We start from the raw sequence: 6,894 nt of genomic DNA, 5'->3' as shown, positions 1-6,894 counted from the left end.
TCCAGCATGTACCCTGATCTAAAATGCTATCCCTCCCTGTTAGAAGAGTCTGCACAGCCAGACATCTACAAATAAACTCTGGCTCCTGGTCGTCCTGTTTGCTGATCCTAAAGGAATGTTACATGTAGACCTTCAAATAAGGCTCCACACACAATCTGTCATCAGCCTGAATGAATCTTCTTTTGCCTCCTGGTAGTGGTTTGGAGGTCTCTCTGTCTCTTTCCCCCCACCCTCTCTTTTTTACTCTCTTTCATCCATTTTCTCCATAAAAGCTCTGCACATCAGTTTCAGTTTGTTGCCTTACCCTCATTCACCACAGTTTTAGTCATTTCACACCTACCTTGTGGTACAAATCAATAGACCAGCACCGGATCGTGTTGCACCTTGTGTCAAAATAATTCAGGTTTACCTCTGACTGCTACAAAGCACTGACAGTGGAGACCCCTTTCATAGATGTTCAATAAATGTCTCCTTATAGAAAACTATGCCATGGGTGGCATGGTGGTGCAGTATTTAGTGCTGTTGCCTCACAGCAAGAAGGTTCCAGGTTTGAACCTCATGGTCGATGGGGGCCTTTCTGTGTGGAGTTTGCATGTTCTCCCCGTGTCTGTGTGGGTTTCCTCCGGGTGCTCCGGTTTCCCCCACAGTTACAAGACATGCAAATTAGGTAAAATACCCAGCAACTCGGGTTGTATAAGTCAGTGCATACTTAGTGCTGGTCCCAAGCCCGGATAGACTGGGGAGGGTTGCGTGAGGAAGGGCATCCGGTGTAAAATTTATGCCAAATCAAATATGTGGAACAGATCTGCTGTGGCAACCCCAAGTGAACAGAAGCAGCCGGAAGAAGAATAAGAAGAGAAAACTATGCCATATTCAAATATTACACGTTTTTAAATGTAATTATGTGGATCGTCTGCCATAAATACACTTTCACTATACAAACCATAAATTTAAGTGCCTATGATTTGCAGATGTACTATTGTCAAAGCTGCAGTGATAGAAAATTAATCAATACCACTGTGTTGTGTATATATTATTTGTCCTCAGATTGGAATGCCTGCTATTTTTGAATGTATATCTTTAAATATCCCCCACCAAGTAGCTGTACAAAGTAAGCGCCAGTTTGTCTGCAGAAAAGTGGATCCTTGTTAAAAGCAGATCCTTCGAGGACCTGTATGTTCTCTCCAAATAGAAAGATCTTCTGTTTATTAGTATAAATGTGATCCCATGTAATTCTTTTCTGGAGAAGGCAGTATTGGCCGGCTGTGATGTTAGTAATTTAGTTTGCTGAGTAAAGCTCCTGATAAAAGGCTTGAGGCTCGCATTTGGAAAGTTTTTTGATCTGATTTTGCTTTCTGTATTGGATTAAATTCCTGAAAAGGAAATTAATAGTTAGCCTTCAGGAGACAGCCCAGAACAGAAACTACTTGAAAGAACAGGCCATGTATGATGAAAGGATGAGCCAAAATATTTTAATCCGAGTACTGTAGACATTACACATTGTATAGTTATTTTTGCAACTTAGTCCATTTCTAATGAAGGACTTATAAGTACATTAGGTCAAAGGCACTGGAAAATAGTTCATTACAATCTATGTTTCATTTATAGTGAAGATTTACTTGCAGATACTTGACCATGATGAAATGGTTATTTATTAGATGAGCAGGTTGAACAATCATGGTTTTGTCCTGTAGAATTATTTATTTTGAAGTCATGCAGTGCTGCTTGACCATATTCCTCTCTCCATGGTCTGTATCAGTCTTTCACATTTTATTTCTCCTTCTTTTCCCTTTGGTCAACCCCTCTCTCTGTGATATGCTTCTGTATCAGTAACCAATATTGCAAGTGCTCTTGACTGTTCCACAGGGTACAATAACCCTCCGCTACCAAGCCGTCAGGAAGTAAAGTATAGTAACCTGCCATCACTTTCTCCAGAGGTCAACGGCAATCAATACCTCACTCTGGCGCAAAATCCGCATCAGCAATATATGCCTCTTATGCCCTGTCCTCAGCAGAAGCAGCCTACCAGTTGGGTGGTAGAACTGATCAGACTTCCTTCTGCTTGTCCACCACAAGCCCCACGAGCAGGTCAGCTGAGGCGCCTGGAGCAGCACCAGCTCCACCTCCGCCAGATCCTGCAGCGACAGGAGCAGGACAGACAAAAGCGTCTATGGCTGGAGGGAGAGAGACAGCGACAGGAGTTCCAGAAGCAGCTGGAGAGGCAAAGAACACTGCGGCAGTGGCAGAAGCAAGAAAGGCAGAGAATGGAACGGCAGAAGCAGTTGGAGAGGCAACATCAGGAGCTGCTGCAGCTTCAGCTTCTTCAGGAGCATAGGCAGCGGCGGCAGCTCCTGCAGTGGCAGCTTGAGCTAGAGCAGCGGCTTAAAAGGCAGCAAAAAGTGCAGTCAACCAAGCGGATTTCCTCCTCACATGGACTCTGCACCATCTATGAAGTTATGGAAACCAGTGAGGACGAAGATGTTGAGAGGAACAATGCTTCAGTGAGAAAAGAGTTGGGAGGGCAGGAGAAACCAACCAAGCTTCCTCTTCGTCGAACAAATGGAAACCTCCTCCAACCACCTCAGCATGAGCATGACTGGAATGCCAGGATGGTCATGGTGCAGAAATTGATCAACCAGGCCTTGCTGCTTGAAGGTGAGGATGGCTGTCCACCACTGCTTTACCTGCCTGGGCAAGGAGGGGGCACCCTCAGCCCTCTGGAGAGTAGCTCCTGGCCCCAGATCCTGCAACAACTTAGCTATGCCTCAGCCACCATCACCTCTGTTAGTAGCTACTCCCCCACAACAGGAAGCTCACCACAGGGTAACTGGACCATCGTTGAGCTTGAGACGTACCACTGAGCTGAGAAATTAGCTCAGAGCTTCTAAATTGAGAACACCATATCACTGTAGTTCTTTTTATGTTTGTCTTTGTGCATTGCCCAATGTGCTTCTCGTACAGTCTCAATGTATTTATAATAATGATACGATGGCAATTCAGGTACCATATGATTCTGACTGTAGCTTATTGATGAGCCCCATCATTCCCATTTGTCAGTGGTAAAAGACTATGACAGGACAACAGCTGAGCCAATATTATTTCACTGCATTTACATGGAAGTGTGTGTAAGTAATGCCTGTACAGCAGTGGTAAACAACTCAGTGTCACTGATGGGTTTAAAAAAAAAAACATACAAGCCTGACTCTCCAGCTAACAGTGGCGCTTTCTTCAGAAACTGACCCTGATGAAGGCAAGAGGTCAATTAATACATACTGTGCATGTAAAAATGAGCTCAACTGTCTATTTGGGGAAGCCATGGCCTAATGGTCAGAGAAGCAGGTTTGGGACCAAAAGTCAAGTTTATTTTTATAGCGCTTTTAACAATAGACATTGTCGCAATGCAGCTTTACAGAATTTTAATGACTTTAAACATGAGCTAATTTTATCCCTAATCTATCCCCAATGAGCAGGCCTGTGGCGATAGTGGCAAGGAAAACTCCCTCAGATGACATAAGGAAGAAACCTCGAGAGGAACCAGACTCAAAAGGGGACCCATCCTCATTTGGGTGATAACAGACATGATTATAACATTTTTAACAGTTTTAACATGAAGTCTGTTTTGTTGAAGTTATAAACTCTTCACTGATGGAAACTTGAGTGCAAAACTGTAAGTTAGCAAGTCAACTGTAGTCCTCAGCCATAAAAGCATTACTGTAAGTATCCAGAGCATCTCTCAAGTGTGACTTTCAACTGTCCACATGGGGCCGTCCTCCACACGAGCGATGTGATGAGACTGCAGCCAGACGTAGGGCATCAGGATGGATCAGGCAGGTCCGAGGAGCAGAAGAGGTCAGCATCTCGATCTCAGGATTGACAAAACAAAAGGTTACCAGTTCGATTCCCTAGACCAGCAGGAATGGTTGAAGTGCCCTTGAGCAAGGCACTGAACCCCCAACTGCTCCCCAGACTGATCTGGGTACATTGTACGTCACTCTGGATAAGAGTGTCTGATGAATGCCTGTAACATAACATTTGGCATCCTACTGGTTATTATTATTATTGTTGTTGTTATTACATCTGATGTATTACCAACCCATAGACTGTGTCAAGATTTGAGCTCAGGAAGCACAAACATCTACACCTCACAACTAATCAACATATAAAACTCCAGAATTTAATGTGTGAACTTGTGTAGGAAAAAGCACATGAATTCATAATACTGTATGTGAATAATGTGAGTGGTGTCTGCTAGTGTTTGTGCCTCCTCTGAAAAGGCGCTTACTATATTTTGAAAAAATGCACTACCTTTCTAGTTTGTTTTTTAAAATTGTTGCACTCATGGTTGAACGGGATCATTAGTTTTGTGAGATCTCTGAGTATATTGAGCCTATTGTATCTGGTTTGTAAGAAAAGACATGGACACTGAAGGCTTATGAGCATTTCAGACACAATGACTGCGCTAATGACTGTGGGGTGAAGAAAACAAGATGCTATGGATGCACTCTCTCTCTCTCTCTCTCTTAGAAAAGGGGGATTTCTGTTCTATGTCCTTTCCCAACATTCCACAACCATTACCTCATTTCCTGGGTCCTTTTGCCTCAATAGGTTTCCCGGGGTTACCGATGATGTCATGGCAACAGTCTGAAAGACACAAGAGATGGAAACAAAGCCTCAGAAAGAGAGAATGGGCTGCAGACTAGGGGCTGATCCCAAATCAAACCCTACACCCCAAAAGCCCTTCAGCTAGGTCCGAGCAGGCTGGCTAGGTAGAGACCAAAGTTACTCATTAGTTTATGTTCAGCCTTCTGATCTAACTATTTGGTTTCTGTGTAGACTTTTGTACAGTTTTAGTAAAAATACCAAACTTAGAGTGCTTTTTGGAAAAAAAATTGCATGAATTCATAACTCATTTTTGAGAGAAGTTACAAAAAAATTTTATTGCATGTTAAGTGTTTTCCTGATTGTTCTAACATCATTTAAATGTCTACAAACCATCCTTTGCATAAAAATTACATCTATTCACAATGAGGAACATAGGAAGGTGCATTTCAACATGTCTCCTGGGAATTCAAGTCAACTAATGTGACATCAAGTTATAACATGATCAATAAAAACACACCCTACACGGGCCTACTTTATCACTTACCTTATAGCAGCAATAAACAATCCCTGACCAGCCTTTCTTTATTCTCTTTCTTGAAGCTAATAAGGCAGCAAACAACCAAAACAAATTTGTCAGGTTACTGTGGAACCAGTGAACTGTTTCATAAAACAAAGCATTGACACACTGGAGACTCTTTCAAGAAACATTAAATAAATCCAGAATTCAACAGAGCATAATTCCCTGATAGGAATTTCAGTCTACACCCCCAGTTTACTCTTAAAAGTTATTTAAAGTTGATAGAACATGTTCATCTTCTGTTTCTTATGTCGGATACGTTATTAGGCAACGTGTCTTTCTGCATGTTTGATATACTAGAAGAAGACAGACAAAATTTTAGGTTTTGCTCAGTTTATGTTTTGTGATACTTCCTTTGTTCTGATGGACCCTATTCAAGCTGTGCAGCACAAAGACACCAAGCCCTTTTTCTGCATTTCTCCTGTCATAGTCCTGCCACCTACAGGCTGAATAGGGTAATGACAGAACATCACATCCCTGAGCTCAGGTTTGCGGGTACAAATCAGAACTCTCAGATGCCTGGTCCTGGAGTATTCCCTGTCCTGTACATTGCAGTGTTTTTTCCTTCTCTCTGCTTGGTAATTCACTGATTGGTTAAATTCGGTGTGTTAGAGCAGGGGGTTCTCCAGGACCAGGGTTGGGAACCTGTGCCCATACTGCAGGTATTGTTTTAACACATCTTTCCCCTCACCATTTCCCCTTAATCGTATCTCCATCACTACTTTAATGCAATATGGTACCCAATCCTTGTCTTGAAGAAGCCCCACCCCCACCCCTTGCTGTCCTTTTTAGTCTTTTTCTGGAGCAACTTTCTTTGTTGGCCCACTTGGAGCAAACAGTTCAGCATTGCTATAAGACAGGTCAATATATGGTTGAACCCCCCCCCCCAAAAAAAAAGATTCAAAAGTTTTTCTGATAGAATGTTTAACATGCTAAACAACATACTAAAAATCTAGTTGATTCTGACCCGGGGAAATGGGTCATTTTCAAGATGGCATTCAAGATGTCTGCCACAAATTTAAAATGGCTGTAAAAGAAAAAACACCAAGTGAGTGAGCGACAGTTCTGTGGGTGGAAACAAATGCCTTGTTGATAAGAGAGCTCAGAGGAAAATGGCCAGATTGGTTCGAGCTTTTTTGCCAGGAAGGATATAGTAAATCATATAATCACTCTTTACAACCATGGTGAGCAGAAAGCATCTCAGCATACAACAGTAGAAGAACACATTGGGTTCCACTCCTGCAGCCAAGAATAGGGATCTTAGAATCAAGAATGGACTATTAAAGTGGCCAGTGAGTGTGTATTTATAAGGTATCAATTGAAAAAACATTTGTATCAATTATTTTAGGGTTATGGGATTATTTTTGGATACTGACCTGTCTGGATAGACATCAGGAACGAAAGCTATCAAGAAATCATTTCAAATTTTATCACTGAAAATAGCTAAGGAAGAAATAAAAAGTGAAATGGTTTATACCATAGATATAAATGTTTGCATGTGTAATTGGAGCTATACAATAATAAAATACAAATATGTTCACTTGAGTTTGTTGTTAAAATTCGCTTTTATTAATTCAATCTTCCTAAAATTACTTCATTCATTTATTCTTCTCACAAAACGTACAAATTCCCAATAAAATCACTTCACCTACTGTACATTAAACTCACTGCCATGGTCAGGTGAGCTGTGATGTGCACTTCCTCTCACTTCCTGT

Source organism: Neoarius graeffei, chromosome 22 (genome assembly GCF_027579695.1).
Source record: "Neoarius graeffei isolate fNeoGra1 chromosome 22, fNeoGra1.pri, whole genome shotgun sequence".
Taxonomy (NCBI): Eukaryota; Metazoa; Chordata; class Actinopteri; order Siluriformes; family Ariidae; genus Neoarius; species Neoarius graeffei.
Note: the sequence above shows the minus strand (reverse complement) of the source record.